The sequence below is a fragment of the Phyllostomus discolor genome, chromosome 10 (genome assembly GCF_004126475.2).
Source record: "Phyllostomus discolor isolate MPI-MPIP mPhyDis1 chromosome 10, mPhyDis1.pri.v3, whole genome shotgun sequence".
NCBI lineage: Eukaryota > Metazoa > Chordata > Mammalia > Chiroptera > Phyllostomidae > Phyllostomus > Phyllostomus discolor.
In genome coordinates, this window is record NC_040912.2 from 24,454,412 (window position 1) to 24,474,405 (window position 19,994).

Genomic DNA, 19,994 nt, shown 5'->3' on the forward strand with positions numbered 1-19,994 from the left:
ATAGACTATAATTTATTTAACAAATTTTATTTGGTGGAACATGTAAGTGTTTTTCAACTTCTACTGCAATGAACAATGTCATAGAAGAGAAATTTAGGCACATTGTTCATTATTTTTGTAAGATAAAATTCTCTAAAAAATTACCAATAAAATTTGTGCAGATTTTAAACACAGTTATTAAGCATTGTCAAGTAGTTTTTTAGAAATATAAAGCAATTTCCAACCCCACTACTAGCTTACAAGTTTACTACTATATTCATTTTTTAAATTTATGCTCATTTAAGAAATTTAATGTATTCATTAAAGTAACATTTATTGAGTTCCTACTGCACAAAAACACCTTCCTGGGCAAAAGCTTATCTGAAAGAAAGGGTTCATTGAGCCCTATGCTGGCCAGGAAAAGGACCAGGCCCTGGGGGATGCAGCCTTAACCACCAACTGCAGGCCTAGATGGAGAAAACAACAGGTCCACCACCCTGGAACTGACAGGCTCTTTCATACAGAGCGGGTGGGAGATGATGAAGTGGGGCTAGTTCTGGCACAGGTGCAGAGTCCAGAAGGAATAGATGCTTCCTCTTCAGATTGGTTGTAGGCAACAGTCCGGAAAGTTCGTGCATAAACAAGATGTTGTGTGCCTGGTGGTTGGCTATTGAATTTTTTTCTAGATAAACTCCCAAGATAGCCACCTAGAAGTTAATTCAAAGTTTCAAAATATAATCAGGAAAGTAAACAGTCTTTTGTTGGTTTTGCCCTGCAGTTGTTAATTGATTAACCTTTCTTGTCTCTTCCTTCCACCCTTTGGCCTGCTGTAATTTAATTTGACATCCCAGAATTTTTCTCCTGTCGCTAGTACACTACAGGCATTGTGTTAAACACGGGAGATGTAAAGAAATGAAATATAGTCACTGCCATTGAATAGCTCACAGTCTGTTTGAGAAGATAAACACAATCAGAGCAGCATTGTAAAGCAACATGAAATGTAGAGGTAGAGATACATGAGGTAATTTTGGAGAACTGAGCAGGTAAAGAGGGGGGAACATTCAGGAAAAGCTTCCAGGAAGGGGAGATACCAGTCTGAAATTTAAAGGATGAGTAGAACATAACAAGGTGGAGAAAAGGACTGAAAATGCTCTAGACAAGGACGGCATGAACAAAGATATAAGCACAGGAGGCCACATGGATTATTTGGGGGAATGGGAGTCGGTGGGGTTGAGACACTCAAGTGGGCAATAAGAAGTGCAGGTGCATAAGGCTGAAGAGCAAGCGAGGGTCCCTGGTCATGGGCCCCTTGAGTTTGGACTATATATCATGAAGGTTTTAAGCTCAGGGATAAAAACTAAGACTGTGTTTTAAATAAATCACAGGTTTCTTAGTGGAGAAAGTATCTGGAGGAAGTGTCTGAGGGGGAAGTATCTGGAGCTAAGCAAACCACCTGCAAGATCTTACTATAGTTTCAGCAAGAGATGCCCTCTACATGCATTTTTTTAAAGAAATGAACTAAGGTTGTTTTAACTTTTACTTCTAATTATTTTGGAGAAGAGCTATTTACTTCTCTCTTTGCAATTTGCCATATGTATATCTTTGTTCCATTTTATAGTGTAGTCTACATTTCAATGATTTGTAAAGTCCATTTCTGTACATTAAATGTCTGAGTTGGTGTCATACCATGGAAGGATTCAGTATCAAACAAATTAAGGACATTTGGGCTCTTCACTGGATATTCTTTTGAAACTTCATGCTCTGAAGATGGACATTGTATTTTATACATCTCCTAGAGTGGAATATTGGTAGATACATTTAGCAATCTTACTGATTATGGGAACTATTTTTTACCTAACACCTATGAAAGCATCAGGCTTTAAGATACTCTACAAAGGAGTTTGAGTACAATAAAGTCTTTGAAATACAGCTCAAAGAAGAGTAATTTCACAAATGGCCCTATATTTGTGCCTAATAAGCTTAACATGGGCTTTATAACTGGGGGGACTTTACTGTTCTTCAAGCAGTTGTATGTTTCAGAGGTTGTTAGGCACCTGCTGATCACAGGCTGATTGGTTACACAAGACTCACAGTAGAGGCGGGAGAGAGGGTGTTTCTAAAGCACAGGTTCCCGGGCTCTACTTCTAGGTCTGCTGATCCTGAGGTTGGGTCCTTGTGTCAGTATTAATAATCACAACAACAATGGACTATTTTTCACATGATTTTTAAACCAGTAATCATTAAAAGATGTACAACTACGAAGTCAAGGGTACACAATAGAAAAATATTTGAATTGTGGCCTAAGCTAAACTTTGACTCCCCAAATTTGTGCTGGGGTCAGATGATGGGAGGGGAACCAAATAAGGGATGGAGTGGTTAACTAAGTAATAGTTACTTTTTCTCTGAATAAATTTTAATGTGAAGATCCTTCTCTGAAAACTTGTACAGCATGCTGTAGAGATCTGGCAATTGCACGGTAAAAGAAAAAAACAGTACAAAACAAAATAACTACAACAAAAATAAACACAAAGCACAACGTGGGAACTCGAGAGATCTCTGATGAAAAGGAAAAACTAAAGGGTGTAGTATTCAGATTATGCCTTTAATGACTCTATGATGTGGGGTTTGAAAAAGGAAATGGGTATTTTTGAATAAAAGAAACAGCATGAGCAAAGGAACAGGGGAACATATGGGAAACTTTTAATCAAGACACAAGAGGCATGGATAGGATGTAACACAAAGAGTGCAAAGCTTGGTTTGGTCAACAACAGCCAGAGCTGGGCTGTGTCTGAACCCAAAGCAGTGTTCCGTGGGAAAGCAAGTTTCTTGTTAAGAAATACACAATCAGAGGAAATAGTAGTGATGTGATTCATGCCATGAGGCTTTAGAAACAAAACCTATATTGGCTTATGATGGGGTCATCCAGAATCTCAAATTATGTGCAGGTGTACGCGTTATATAGAAACATCTTCCCTTAGCAACTTTAGCAGGTACAATCAATACAATCAACTAAATCTTAAGAACCCATTTGAGTAATCTAATTTTTAAATGGCATGGCATTAAACTACCTTAATGGTTTGTGACTACAACAAGATAACTGGTAGATAATTGAAAGAGGCTTTAGATCCCTTTCACTCCATTGTAAAAATTTATTAAACTGGATAAAGGCTGTATGTCTTTAGGACCAGGAAGCTCAACCAGTAGCAGAGCTGCCTTTTAAATGAACTATGGGTGCATTTCATGTAAGAGAACCCTTCCATAACTGTCTGTATGTTTACAGTAAGGAAACATGTAGTTATTTGTCTCAAATATGAGAAAAAAGTCCTTTTTTGAAATGGCTCTTGTTCAGTAGCAGTGAGAATTTCAGAATCGTCATTCAAATTTCCCACTAAGTGAGCATGTATATCTTGATTTTCACTTTCCAAGAACATGATACTGAATGTTGTCTACATTTAGAAAGCCACGCCTGGATTTTTTCTGGAATATTTCATTCTACTATATGCTTACATTTAAGTAAAAGAATTCTATGCAAGGGTAATCCACTTGACTGCTAGATTTTACTGCAGGTGGGTTTGGAAGAGAACTAATTTGGTTCCAGGATTAGCTGGTTGTCTTTGAAGGAACAATTGTCTAGATTGCTGATTCTGATGTTAATAGCCCAGATGTTAGTGAAAGCTGCCAGCTGGGAACACAATAACCGAATTCCCTGCATATGTACTGTAATGATGATGAGTGAATCATCTGACCACAACCAGCATTCTTGGCTTTACTGACTATGAATGCCTGTAACCTCATTGCTTCAGTGTAAGACACTGTGTAGAAATTTAACAAAATGGATGCTATTAAAAAGTCCCCCGGCTGCTATTTTTGTAAATTCAAAATATAATTTGTCTTTGTGTTTTGATCATTTCATAAGGCATGACAGCTTAAAGGCATAAGGCTTTTTTTGGCATGACTTAAGTTATGCCATAAGAAGTCTAACTTTATTTTTCTTCTCCCATGACAGGAAAATAAGGAAATGTAATATGGTAATCTACAGACACCAGCCCCTCCCCTCACTGTTGCCTGTACCCCCCACCCAACTCTTAACAGGGATGCTTGTTGAAATTATTTGGATCAGATATAAAAGGGCCAACATTTGAAATGATGGTGCATTGTGTGTCTCAGACTGTGCTCTCTCCTCTTTATTACATGATGTGAGAAACCGGATATGTTCAAGATATGGTGAAATAAAGTTTATTCAGCAAGCAAAAATGAAGTAAAATATAGGCAATAAATATACTGTTGCTGTACTATCTAAAACTTTGTATCTGTAGCCCTGGCTGGCATAGCTCAGTGAATTGAGCACAGGCTGGGAACCAAGGCATCACAGGTTCGATTCCCAGTCAGGGTACATGCCTGGGTTGCAGGCCACGGCCTCCAGCAACTGCACATTGATGTTTCTCTCTCTCTCTCTTTCTCCCTCCCTTTCCTCTTTAAAAATAAAATAAAAATAAAATCTAAAAAAAAGTATGCCTGACAAGCATTAAAAAAATAATAAAGCCTAATTAATCTTCTAAAAAAAAACTGTGTCTGTCAGACCCAGGAGTCTTTTCATACTCTGAGACAAGGAGATCTGTAGCTACTCTGCCTCCTATTTTCCTGCAAACATGGTTCCATCCATGTGGATACAATCCATCGGGGAAATATTTAAAATCAAAACCCAAAAATTGTGTAGAATTCAAACTCCAAACTCATAAAGAGTGGATTTGTTTATTTTTCCCTCCTTGAGGTGGTAAAGGAAATCTGTGTAATTGGAATAATTTTTCAAGCTTAATAGTATGTGGATACGTTTTTTCAATAGCTCCTCTAAATCTTTGTGAGCAAGATATGAGCTAAACACTAAGTAGATCATCAACTTCTCAAATCTATTGATTTAAATATAGAAGAAAAGAGAGAGAGTCAAGCATATTCTATAAATTCTCATCTTTGTGCACAGCATGAAAACATTTCAGAGCTTCTCAGAGTGATGAAGAGAAATGCTTCATTACATAATATAGAGCCGCATGCAGTATCAGAAAAACACATGAACAGTGTTATAAAGAGTTATTTTTTAGATCAAGCAAAAACAGATGTCTGTATAGGAACTAGGGAATTTGAAATCTGCAACAGAAAAGTAAACCTCTTATATTAAAGGATATCAAAAAGTTTCTTTATGTTCACATAGTAATTCATTGTGTAAACTAATAATAAATCAATAGGATAAATGTAGCACCAAATGGCTGATGTACATTTATTACTTTAAGAATAAATATTTCAAGTGTATTATATGAAAATATGATATTTACAACAGGTTTTGGGTAGATGCCAATGACCAAGTTAAAGAAGTTCCTCTTTTTCCAAAAGATATTTTTATCAGTGATTGGTGCTTTACTGCATTCTTTATAAGAATTAAATGGATTTTCTTCTTTATCAAAAGTGTGAGCTGTATTATTAAATTTTCTAAGTCTAAATAATCTTTGCAGTTCAAGGATTAAACTTTAGTTGGACATAATATCTTTATGTATATATCTTGGATTTCATTTGCTAATATTTGCTTGAGATTTCTACAGCTATGAAACAGGTGAATTTGGATTACATTTCTCATTTTCCATTCTTGCCTGTCCTATTTTGGCATTAAAGTAAGATAAGCCTAATAAACAAAGTTGAGGGGTCTTCAGGTTCTGCCTAGATGCTGAACCGTTTATTAAAGTTTTGTTAATATTTATAAATCCTCAAATTCTTGTGCTTTTAGGGGCTGTATTTTTAAAAGCTATTGAATACAATCTTAAGATGTTATAGGTAATTGGGTATTTTATATTTAATCTTTATTCAATTTTGGAAGCTTATTTTCATAAAATTGCCTTAAAATAATTTATTTACAAACTGCTATTCATGATTCTATTAGGATTTCTCGATCACTACAGTCTCTATATTCAGATTCTATTTAAAATACTACTTTATTGATTAATTGATTAATTGATTGTTATTTGGAGACTCTTAAAATAATCAGAAACTGGTAGGTTTAAGATTGACACCAGAACTAGATATGCCACTGAACCAGGGTTGACTTCATCATTTTTTTCTTCCAGTAACCCCTGTATTGAACTTAACACACTCAGAGATATTGAAATGAGAACTGTGGTAGAGATAGAGAGAACCTCAGGAGAAAACCTTTTGTTCTCAGTCTAGGAGCAGAAAAGAGAACTCCTATGCTCAGAGAAAGTAGAGGAAAACCCTCTTTTGTTTCTCTTGCACTCATTTTTTCTCTATTATCTTGCTCCTTAGCCCCAAAGCAATTTTATAGTGGCAGTTGTGACAACATAAGAGTAAGAGTTTCACCACGATCCTGCATAACCCCAAGTTCTTGAGGATGTGGAATCTCCTTATTTGTGTGATGAACCTGCAATTGCAAGAAGGCAGGCAGAACCACATTGCTATTTGTCTGTATGTTATTCTCTGCTCTCCTGCCATTTGGCCCTGGACATGACACAATTGTGGAAATAAATGGTTTCTAGCCAAAGAATTTCAGGAGGATAAAAAGGTATTTCAGGTAACCAGAAATTATCAAAGTGGTTGCAGAAAGCAAAGTGCTCAAGAGATTGACCCATACAGTTGTTAGTGAACTCCTGGGCTTACCCTAATTTATACATTCTTGAGCTTGAACCTAATTTATATACCAAAGACTTGAATGCACAAACTTTATGCAGGTACCAGATGAACCATTGAGTGGTGCACCTATAGAACAAATCAGAATAGAAGTGCAAAATCTTTGAAAACTGACCTAACACAGGAACCACCATGCAGAGAAGGTTGGCTAGAATGTGCAGCTTGATTGCCTATCAAAATATCATGACCTACATCTGGTTGCCATCAACACAAAAATAATGATCACATTATCCAGCAAACATATATATGGCGCAGAGGCTTCTAACATAACATTCAGCATGGCCAGTATACAATACAAAACTACCTGAAATGAAAAAAATCATTAAAATCTCAATTTTCAGGGTAAAAGAATATCAATTCCCCAAATTGAGATGACATAAATGATGAAATTATCTGAACATATTTTTAAATTAGTAGTAATCATAAAAATGACAAATAAGCAATCACAATATTTGACAAATTAAAATAGCATCAGAAAAAAAAATAAACATAAAGAAGAACAAAATGGAAGTTTTAGAATTAGAAAACTCAAATAAAAACTTATTGACTGAAATCAGGAGAAGAATGGAGGTGATGAAAGGAAAGTTCAGTGAGCTTGAAGACAGATCAATAAAAATTACCCAATCTGAGAATCAGAAGAAAAAATATTGAAAAATGAACTGAGCTGCAAGGCCTGTTCCATAACCAAAGGGCTACCATATGTTTCATCAGAGTCCCAGAATGAGAAAAGAAAAAGTGAAAAGCTAGAAAAATATTTAAATAATTGTTGGAAACTCCAAAGTCTGGCAAAAGACACAGAAATTCAAGAAGCTAAGTAAACTCTTAAAGGATAAACTCAAGGAAATCTATTTCAGGCACAGCATAATTAAGCTACATATAAAGATAAAGAACCCTGACATAGGTCTTGCTGAGTTTAGAAAATTTGAAACTAACAAACAAATGGAAGTTCAAAAGTCTCTAACCTGGATGTGTAAATAAAGCGCACTAAACATTATTCTTAGGTATAAAGAAGAAATCAAATAGAAACTACAAACTAATTTTAAAAGAATTATGATGGTAGTTCTAAATATTAAAACCTATAGAGAGAAGCCAAAAGACTATTCTGAGAAATAAATTTTACGTATTGAAATTATTGAAAATACTCAAAGAAAAGCTGCTGCAGAGTTAGCAAAATTCAATAAGAGCACAGTTCTCCAGACTGTGAAGTCTGCTCAAGACTTTTGACTTCAGGGAATTAAGGTCTAATGACGAAGTTGGAGGGAAGAATCCACACAAGACCACCTTCCCTTCTAACACCAACCACAAGTGCAGGGGTTTCCTTAAATGACCCTCAGGTCCAGCAGTTCACTAGAAAGATTTAGAGAACTCACAGAAAGCTTAGGTCAACCCTACCTCAGGTCTTAAGGGGCAGAAGTATGGATTTTTTCTAACAGGAAAATGTGTCACCAAAAATTTTTAAGCAGAGAAGTAATGTGCTGGGTCTGTAATTGCGATGAGTAACTCTGCTACGTACAGATTTTGAGTTGGAGAGAGAAAAATGAGGCAAGAAGACATGTTGATTAGAGCTTGACCTAGTAGAGATACAACAAGAATATTTACTTGTTTATTTCTAAATATTTAATGATATTTGAATGTGGTTTAACTGAGTTAATTTCTCTGCTTTTAAAATTAATTTTAGTGAATTATCTTGCATTTTGGGCAATTAGCATGATTTGATCTAATTGCATGTTTAATGCAAATATCTCTAATCACATAATTTTTATGTGTTAATGACATAATTGGATGATGCATAATAATAATTCTAATGATGTCATAAAATCTTTATGAGGCAAGGCTAAACATAATCATACCACATAGCAGGGATGTGTGCTCTGAGGTCAGAGACTGGGACTATATATTGTCTACTTGAACACATTCATTTAACAATAATATTTTACCAAGTTATGAAAGACATTTGCACAGCTTCTCTCTAAATTCATTTTTTATCTCAATACACTGATATTAGTTTTTTAAAAAACAGAAGGGAATAAGAACAAGGAATGCAATGATCTTATGAAAAGGGAGGAATTTCCTAGGATAAATAAGAGACTAATGCACGGGATGGTTTATAGTTCATTTTGATTATTCACTTGTTTATTTCTCTAATATTTACTAGAAATCCACTTATTCTAGGGATTTAACCTAGCCCTACTTGACCACAGAACATTAGATCTGTAACTATATATTGAAGTTTCTCATGAATAAGACCTGGTCTACAATAATAAAAGGGGAATAGAGGACAAGTGGTAATGAAACAAGTAAAATTCAAAAAAACAAATGATAATTAAGAAAATTAATTCTTAATTTAAAAAAATTAAAAAATAAAAATTAATAAAAGAAGAAACAATAAAATGCAGGGTATTCTATAATATGACAAAGAATGAATAATGAAATATGCTTTCAGAATTTTGGGGAGGTTTCATAGAAGAGATGATAAGGGAGTTATATTTTATAGGTACAGTTCTTTAAAATAAGTTATATTTTAAAGCAAGAATTTAACAGATAAAATAGAAGAAAAAGCAATTACATCAGCAGAATCAATTTTTTCAAAGATAAATTATTACTACAAATAATAGTGGTTTGCTTGAGTGTCAAACCAGGATTTGTATGGAGAGAGTGATGATGTTAGACATTTAGTTTGGGGCTAAAAATAAATGAAATTATTTGCCAGATGAAGAGTTCAAGTTTTGTTTTATGGGCAAGGCAAAATTAACAAAGACTTTTAAATCTAGAAAGTTATGTGGTCAGAACTGTGTTTTAGAATGAAAACTCTCGGAATGTGTGAAGGTTGCTTAGAGGCACAACATGAGTTACAAAGCAATGAGACAGAAGGTTTATAATACTTAGTTTAAACAAACTAATGGATTGAACTGAGGACATAGAAATAAAAATGTGTGCATTTTTCAGTGAAAATATGGATATAAATAGAGATAGTGATAAATATAATATAGAAAGATCATATTAAAACTTATAGCACAATAAATGGGAAATAATAATCAGGAGAGGCAGAGAAGAATCACTTTTAGACTGGATAGATAGTAATGCCAATAACCAGGTTAAGAAGCAGGGCAATAAGAACGGACTTGGGAATAGAGAGATTTCATGACACATATGTGGAAAATGGGGTCCAGTTAAGCCTGTAATCAGTAGGCCAATATCTTTCACATTTCAGCCATTTGAATATCACCCTCACAATTTTTGTCAAATCTCATTATACATACTATAATTTGCTTATCTTTAAATTTATTCACATTTTTTATCTGGGTACACTTGATTTAAAAATAAGATCTAGTACCTATGTCATTAATGAAAACAAGTACCATCAATTGTCCTCCAGGAAATAAACATTAAAATAATGCAATACACCACAACATATTTAAAATGTTCAACTAAATGTAAATACAATTTGTCATTATTTTAATAATTTATCAAAACAGATTTAGTGCTTGATAACTTTTTCCCTCAATAAGAGTAAAACTCCTTTGAATGTGTTATTTCACTTAGTCTAAGTTGAAAATGAAAATGAGGGTCTATATTCATACAACAGTTACAATATTTAGTTCAGAAATTCACTGACACTGAGAAAATGTACTCATGTTTACACAAGGAGAAAGGGTGACATGACTAGACTAGCCAGATGATAATTTAAATTTTTTACTGAGGATCAGAGCTCTTCAAGCAGTAAGGAAGGAGACAGGGGGTAACTTGATAACTGCCTCTCTCCTCTCTAAAAAAGAAATTTCAATAAAACTTTTTGTGAAATAATAAGAAATATATATTGGTCTCTGCTCCCAGTTCTTAACACAGGTTCCTTAAACCCTTGTAAATAGGGGTGCAATGAGAATTTTTGTTCTAACATTTAGTTTTTGACCCCAGTTCAAAACTCTTGTAATGTCTTAAGTGATAAGAATACTAAGAGCTCCTGGCTGGCGTAGCTCAGCGGATTGAGCGTGGGCTGAAAACCAAAGCATCACAGGTTCAATTCCCAGTCAGGGTACATGCCTGGGTTGCAGGCCATGGCCCCCAGCAACTGCACATTGACCATTGATGTTTCTCTCTCTCTCTCTCTCTCTCTTTCTCCCTCCCTTCCCTCTCTAAAAATAAATATATAAATATTTTAAAAAAGAGTACTAAGAGCATTTTTGTTCTAATATTTGGTGTTTGACCCCTGTTCCAGATACATGGCTTCTTGATCCCTAGGGATTTCCTGGGTGTTAGGAGAGCCCTTTGTTTCAATGAGGCCACTCTGGGTGAAATGGACAGGGGCTAGTCACCAGGAAGACCCGGCCAGGACAAGAAGCTTAAAATTTTCAGCCCATCCTTCATTTTCTAGAGAAGGCAGAAAGTCTGGAAATAGAGTTAACAACTGATTGTGCCTACATGAAGTTTTTTTAATTCCATAAATTTGTCATTATTTGTGCTAATTTATAATGCTATCTTTATATCTTATTTTTGTGAAGATTTTCTAGAATAAGACAAGGCATTAAAAATATAAAAACAAACAAAAATGCAGTAATTTAAGAGAAAAAGTAAATTCTCGAGATTGATATTCTCATCAGACAACTGCTGATCTGGTTTAAACCTTGTTCTGATTGGTTTAACCCCTGGCACTTAGTGTGAGTAGTCTTTAGTTAGGATCCTTAAGTCCTGTCATTGTTTCACTCTAGACTGTAGCATAAATCAGTGATTTGGTTTTTGTAAAAAAATGAGTAGTTTTAAGAAGTAAACTCCCATCTTGTTTACATTTATCCTCATACCAGTTTTGCATATTTTTTGGTTAAAATTGCACCCAGGTATTTTATCTTTTTGTGAATGAATGCTAAAAAATGAAATTGATTGAAATATCCTGAGAATTTACTAAATTCCTTTATTTTTGCAGCAGTTTTGTAAATGTCGAAGTTCTTGGGTTTTCCAAACATAACGTCTTATCAAATAAAAATAGATATGCTTACAATTTTTTTTCAATCTTTTTTGCTTCTTACTCCAAAATGCAGTTGCTTTCTCTTTCACTGTTTTTGCTACTACTGACATTATCTGTTTAAAAAGAAATAGTTTAACAGTAACTTCAGATTTAATTGGGGAATGTAGTACTTCCCCATTAAGTAAAATAAGCTGGCCTTTTGTCTATATGTGTGTGTCTGCTTAACAAATATGTATATAGATGTATACATATATACATCTATATACATATATACACACATATATATGTATTCATATTAAAGATGTATCCACTGATACCCATTTTGCTGAGTGTTCTAACAGATATTTGTTGAGAATTTTCGGGACTCTAAAGAAGTGATTTTTCTTTTAGATCTTCCAAGATGACAGATTTAAACTGATTTTCTCATTAAAAATTTTTTAATTCCCACCTTGCATTCTGAAATAAACCTTATTTGGTGTTATTTTTATAATAAATCTTTAATTTTCAAGTAATATATTTAATATTTCATATCATTATTCATAAGTAGTATTTTTCTTCCTGTTTTTACCACCTTTATTAGGTATCACTTTACAGATGCTTCATACAGTTTTCTTATGTTGCAGTTCACTGAAATAATCAAGTAGCAGGGATAGTATTTAAGTTTATAGATATTGAAATAAAATTCCAAGAAACCCTCAGAGATTGGTCATTTTGAGGGCAGGGATATTTAAAAACTTTCCCTATTTCTTTTATTGACCTTATTCTCTTAGAGTAAAACTACACACTCATATACAAAATAATTAAATGATTATTTAGAATAAAAGCCTTCTCCATTTGAATGAGTTAATTAAGACGTTATAGATAGGAAAAGGAAGATGGATAAAAACAAAATTATGTCAAATAGAAGGAAAACACCCACATGCATCTAACTATAACTGAAATCAAGCTGTGGAAATTATAATAGTAGTGACTTAAAAAGCCCAATTGACTTCCAGAAAAAGACATATTAAGATGATGACAGTAATCATGATGTTTTTACAAAGAATAGTGATTTGACCTGAAACTAACGTACATTTTTTCATGGCAAATAGAGGAAACAGAGATGAAAAGATGTTAAAGCATTCAAAGAACAAAAAGACAGAGTTAAAAGTAAAACATGGTACTTGAAAAGATGCTCATCATCACTAATCATTAGGGAAATACAAATCAAAACTACAGTGAGGTACCATTTTATGTCCATGAGGATGGCTATTATCAAACAAACAAAAATAACTACCACCAACAACAACAAAAAAAGAAAATAAAAATTGTTGTTGAGGGTGTTGAGCAATTGGAACCTTTGTGCACTGTGGGTGGGGATATGAAATAGTGCAGCCACTATGTATAAGAGTGTGGAAGTCCCTCAAAAAATTAAAAATGGAGTTACCATATGATCCAGAACACTGCTTCTGGGTATGCAAGGACCCCCGAAGAATTGAAAACCGGGACTTGAACAGATACTTTTGCATCAAGATTTGTAACAACATTATTTGCAACAGCCAAAAGGTGGAAACAACCCAGTGTTTATTGACAGATGAATGGATAAACAAAATGCAGTATATACATACAATGGAATATTATCCAGCCTTAAAGAGGAAGGAAATTCTTATATCTGCTACTACATGGGTAAACCTCAAGGACATTATGCTAAATAAAATAAGCCAGTCATAGAAGGACAGATACTGTAGAATTGACTTTTATGAAGTACCTAGAGTAGTCCAATTCATAGAGCTAGAAAGAACAGTGATTGCTGGGGGCTGGGAGATGGGTCATTGATAGGCACTATCTAATGGATACAGAGTTCTGGTTCTGCATGTTCAAAGAGTTATGGGGTGAATGGTGGGTATATCTGCAAAACTATGTGAATTTACTTTATACCACCGAACTTTACTCTTCGGGCTGGTTTGGGAGTAAAAGGGAGAAAACTGTACTTGAACAATGATTAAAATAAAAAAAAAAAAGACTGAGAAAAAAGAGAATGGTAAACATGGCAAAATTGTTGTTGTATATATTTTGCTACAGCTTTTAAAAAGTGAAAGAATGTAGGAGACCGTTCTGTGTGGTGTGGGCCCAGTTCCCACTCAAAGATGCGCAGGACCCACGCCCATGGATAGGTTCTCCCATGGGGAATCAGGCCTGCAATGTACCTAGGCTGCTATGAGTCTTGCTTTTTGCTAAAACTCCCTCACCCTAAATTGAGGACATTTACTGCAAAGTAACTTCCTAAAATCCATGCTAAACCTTCCAAGTATGAGTGTAACCGGTTCAACCACTTTTGCCTTTTCATTTGCAAATATCCCTCTTCAGTGAGGTGATTAGCAGCATTGGCTCCTTTGTTTTCTGTAAAAGGTAACCACCTAAAGCAAACCTGTGCATAGTACATAAGAACCACCATGTATAACGACCACCATGTAACGGGTGGAGAAATCTAATAAAGGCCTGTCATGGCGGAGTCTGAGGCTTTTGCTCCCCTTGAGAGAAAAGCCACACTGTCCCTTTTCCTCCACCAGACTCAGTAGTCTGTGTGAATGTCTCATTTCATCCATAATGACTCGGACACTATGGGCCAGTGTCTGTATCAAAAGAAGAGCAGGCGCAGTAAAGAAGGTGACCTGTCACGGTTGGGCAGGGATGAATTAAGGTCAACAGGCTAAGGAAAGTAGCCTGCTCTGACAAACACTGGACAAAGTGGGATCAAAGTAAGTGCTAATGAACTGTTAAGATTCTCTTTACTATCAGGCATCAGTGGTGAGACAGCTGCTCCCAAAAATCGTTTTATATTTCCTTCTTCCCAGTGCACGAATGCTATTCTTCTACATGGGCTAACCTTTAATTACAAGTCCATTTAAGTTGGAAATATTTTTTTCTGAGAATCATTTTAGGATTATCATAATATGTACTTAAAACTTCATATTTCATTCACTTCCCACACCATCTTTATGAACCTTCCATCCATGCATTTTTACCTTTTCTAATCAAGTTTGGTTATGAGAATGTAATTGAAACTACTTAGCTCTGGATGCAGAAGTGGTGTGTAGTTTATCCAACGGTCATAATTTTTTGACATGTTTATTTAGGTTTTAAGTTGGCAGCAGTGTACTCAGTAAAGGCATGCCCCCGCCCCGGTTGGAAAGGATATACTTAATGGAGGAAACTAAGCAATTCACCTTTTCCAGCCCTTGGTTCCAGGGTAGGCATTATGACCAAATTTTCAGTGATGAGAATGAACAAAAATCTTTGGGGTGACTACTGAGGAAGATTATCCTTTCTGCTAAAATGTCAAATAGGAGAAACAATCGCTTCTCACTCCTTTCTTCCTTCCTTTGTTTATTGTTATGTGAGAATGTGAATTCCAAAGTTGAGACAGACATGCTGTGGCCATGGCAGGAGATACTTCTAATCCATTGAAAACATTAGAAGAGACAGGTGATGGATGACCTGGCTTCATGTTAACATCACAGAAAGGCAACTCTGGAATTACCGAAGTTTGAGCTTGTAATGTGGGAAAACGAACGTTTGTATTGCTTAAGGTAATTTTACTTGAGCATTTTTTAAACTCAGATTTGATTGTATCCAAAGACACACCCCTTTCTTTTACCTATTTATTTACTTATTCTGAACGTGCAATTATTATACTATTTCTCGAGGGAAGAGAATAAAATAAAGCGTGGTCGTGGGCTCAGGTGGGTACAATGGATGACATACATGCACATAGTTACCCTATCTACTTTTCATTAATTAAAAATATTAATGTTAGATTAGTTAACCATCTACATATAACAGCACAGAGGAAAGGAGCAGATCAGTATTCTATCTCTTGCCATCCTGTTTTCTGAATTGTGTTTATAGACTACTTCCAAATTTTTGGCAAATCATCAGCCTTTAAACTGATAGCTTCTTGAAAAACAAAACAAAAGCCAGTTTTAATTCATAGAAGACATAGGTTTTAATTCCCATTCAAATAGAGTTATGTCTGAAATGTATAGTTTTCAATCGCTAATCACTCTTTTCTTGGGTTTTATGTGCAGACATAATTCTCACTTAAAATAATTTTCCCTTTTAAGTGGAGAAAATGAAGATGTGTAAAAGATGTAGAAACTCCGTTAGCATTACCATTTGTTGCTGTGTAACTGCAGATAAGTGATTGCACTTTAATAAACTAAGATGAGAATCTTAATCATTAATAAAATTTGTCAGGTGTGGCAGAAACCCAGTTGCTTGCATAATTCCTCTCATCTCCCTACTTAAGTAGTCACCTGGGACATATTGCTAATTGTTTATAGCATGGAAAATATGTTTAAAGGCAGAGTTTTGAAAAAATGTAACAGCAATTTAATTTGCATTCAATAATTGCAGAACAAAAAAGAGGGAGGAAACAAAGAAATTGGATTGGGGATTGTTTAAGATATGAAATGGTATTGGTGTTTGAAAATGACAGGAAAAGAAAAGCAATCAGGTGATCCACTTTAGGTGACTAGAAATGATGACCTGCTTCTGAAAGTGGCCAAGATGGCCTGATGGAACCCTGAGCAGAAACAGCATACCTCTGTGATCCTAAGAAACATGTATTGAACCAAATTGAGTGTATGTTGTCACAGTAATTTGATTGGTTTCTCCTCCAATAGGTGATCAAAACTGGCCATGGATCACACACTGTGCCAAAGCGTAAGATTTTGTATTGATACTAAGTAAAAGAAGAAAAGAGCTCAATTCACCTAGCAAACACATTATCACTAAACAATTTTGTTCAGTTTATTCTCAGTTGGTAATACCTCAGCACCAAGAGGAAATTGTGTTTAAATAACATTAATTTTCATTTATTGGAATGTCCTTTAAAATTGTCTCTTTTTATTTGCTTTACATGAATTTCTCATAAAACGCTCAAATATTCAAACATTTACACAAATAAATATGTGCACTAGACTATAGTGACAAAATGTGATTTCAAATTTTTTTTCCCATTCTCCTTACCCCAGTACTTAGTACAGTGCTTTTTGCATAATAGAAATCAGAAGATTTAAATTAGCCAATTGGATTTTTATCGAAGCTTACATACATTTGACAAAATTCAGCTCCATGCAATACTTATTTATTTAGCCAACAGCAAGTTTGAAACCTAAATAAATACAGATTAGTACATTTGAAAAATACGTAAATTTGTTGAGCACACAGATTCACCTTCCACTGTTTCAATCTAAACCCCTAATGACAAGTTTTGCTGTTGAAAATTGACAGAGCAGTTGTTAAGTATAGAAGCTGTTGACAGCTTTTAAAGCTATTTTCTAAGATGTCATTTCCTATGTACTTGGGAGAGCGAAGTTAAACATTTTTTTTTTTTACTGCTAATCTTAAGAAACTGGCATTACAAGCTTTACAAGAAGAATTAGGAGTGAACCACATATATAGTTCACCATTAAATTCCTATTTTTAAATGGATCAATTTCTTTGTACAAAGTGAGGTTTATACCACATTAAACTTTTAGGACATTCACTCAGAGGGCCTTTAGACCTCTGTTAGCAATGTTTTCCTTAGCAGAAGATAATAATATGGCCTATTTATAGAATTATTCTGTGCAGTAACAGCTAAAAGTTATTTCTAAATCCTTAAGACCTGTGAAATCTTCTATCAATAGCCAGGTTAAGCTACATTTTCTTTTTTTTAAATATAATGTTAATATCTTTCTAAACTATGTTTTGTTAGGGGGTGTTAAAAATATTTTTTATACAGAGTATGTCTGTCTGAGAGAACCATGTTTTGATTTAGTCAAAGTGTTACATAAAAATATCAAACATGTAAAAGCATAAAAAAATTCAAAATGTGTGTTAACTCATGTATGTGTATTTTAATAAAGCCATTTATAAGGGCTGAGCATATAGGGCTAAGGTGAAAAATACCTCATAGTTTATCAGTCCTTGGTTTTTCCTTGCTAGCATAGTTATAAACATGGATGGCTGGTTTAAATGAAAGAAAAGCAATATTAATTTTGACGAAAGGTTTCTTACATGCATTTTCAGTAAACCATTTCTTTTTAGTGATCATAAGCTTTATGCACTATCAGTATAACACATCATGCCTGGTTTCATCAGCAATTATAAAATGTCATCTTCCAAGATATGACACACTCAGCAGGTTAAAATGGATGCACTTCACTAAAGCCCTTGACTTTAGCTTTAAACGAAACTTTGCCTATTGCATAGGGAAAAAAAAAAAACTAACAAAGGGAAAAATCAACTAGATCTTTATTTTACAATATTGTAGTCAATAATGCATACTCAGGAAATTTATGAAAGCATAAGGACATATTGTTTTGCCTTATTGATATTAACAAACATAAGTAGAAACATAATATAAAACATAAATAGGGTCTGAGAGTAAAGTTTATCAGAAGGCAATATTAAAATGTATTATATAAAGCTACTGTCATCTTTTAAACTGTAAAGAGGGTCATGAAAGCCGAGTCTCTAACACAATTTTATACTGCCATGACAAATAGCTCAGTGCTAGACATGTGATAAGTGTCAGTATAGAAAAAATGTAAGGAAATGATAAAAAGTTAATAATTTTTAGACATATCAGAACTACTATGACTCCCTTAGAAAACCCAATCTCCTAAGATGCTAGGTTTTTAAAAGATTTTATTTATTTATTTTTAGAGAGAGGGGAAGGGAGGGAGAAAGGGAGAGAAATGTCAATGTCTGGTTGCCCAGACATTGCATGTCATGTACCCCCTACTGGGGACGTAGGCCACAACCCAGGCATCTGCCCTGACTGGGAATCAAACCATCGACTCTTTGGTTCTCAGGCCAGTGTTCAATCCACTGAGCCACACTAGCTGGGGGTAGTAGTTTTCAATGATCATATTAAAATGTCTGATGCCCCAAGTAGATTGAATGACAATGTTCATTCTTCATATAATTTTTAATTAGTTTAAGATATCATCTTAAAATTTTTTTCAGGTAGAGCATTTTAAAATAAAATCTGTACAGAAGAGAGGTACACAGGTTTTTAGCAGGTTTTTTTAATTGGTAGTGATGTGTTGTTCAAAATCCTCTTATCATTTAGGATTTGTCTCAGGAGTAGCCATCCTATGGGGACAGCCTCCTGTGTGTATTGTTTCCTCATCCAGATATATTTATCTGTCTTACCGGGGAGTATAAAGTGGATTCAAGAAAGTTTGGAATAAATCTGAATGTAAACTTTGAAAAACTTCATATTTAATTTATTTACTATATACAAAGTACATAATATAGTTCAAAATTAGAATTTTTAATGCCTTTATTTGCAATAACATAAAAACCATCCAATTATGAAAGCAATTGCCTTTGCATTGTGGGAAAAATTAGTCCTGATTTCATAGAATCTCATCCTCCTGCTGATATGCAAATATTTACTTAGCAGGAATCATTGCCCAATAAAAATTATCATAAAGTATTAATGATCTGATATAAAAATGTTCCATAGGATGGAATCTATAATTTTAGATTCAGAAATGACTTTTGAAATAATTTTTTTTTAGATTCCCTAACTTAAGAGATAAGAAAACTAGAGTCCAAAAATATTAAATAATGTGTCACATCTAGTTAGAGTCAGACTTGAGACTCAAAGTCATATTTTTTAGTTTAGAGTCCAGTATTTTTTTCCATAAACATGCAAATCTTCACCCAACAAATTATGATTACTCAATTTCTCCCCTGGTAGAAATCCTCTACTTTGTGTTAACACTCAAATGAAGGAAATCAATATGGTCTTATACCATGAGGTAGTTCTTTAAATTAGTTTTCCAGAAACAATTCCAATTAGTTTGAGGACAGTTGTAACAGGAAAAATGAGAAGCCAAACTTTAAAACTTCAAACATGAAAAATTATTAGATTAACCTCTCAGTCTTTATCATTATGCAACTCATGCTTACTAAATTTTCACCTCACACAAAGTTTCTTTTAAAATATTTACCTAATCTGAGGTTTAAGAACAGGATAGAGTCCCTGTGGTAGAGTATGCACACTAGTAATATTTAATGTTTTAAATCTGAAATTGGAATGAAAGCGAAGGCTGCCAAAGATCAGGTGATAAACTGAAAAGAGGAAGAAATGAGATTATCTTACCACCCAAAGCCTCATGCTTTAAGGTGGATAAGTTAGTCCAACCCATAAGAACAGCTTTGCTCAGTGATGCTGAGAGAAGCAAGCTGAGAATTACCAGCAGTCTCTTGAGTGGACACAGCTCAGTAGTGCCTAATCCACTGAGAAATGATTAGGCTGACTGCCCAGGCCAAGGCTAATATTCAGAGGATTGTAGCTAGAGATAAATGTGAGAAGAGGCATTTAGAA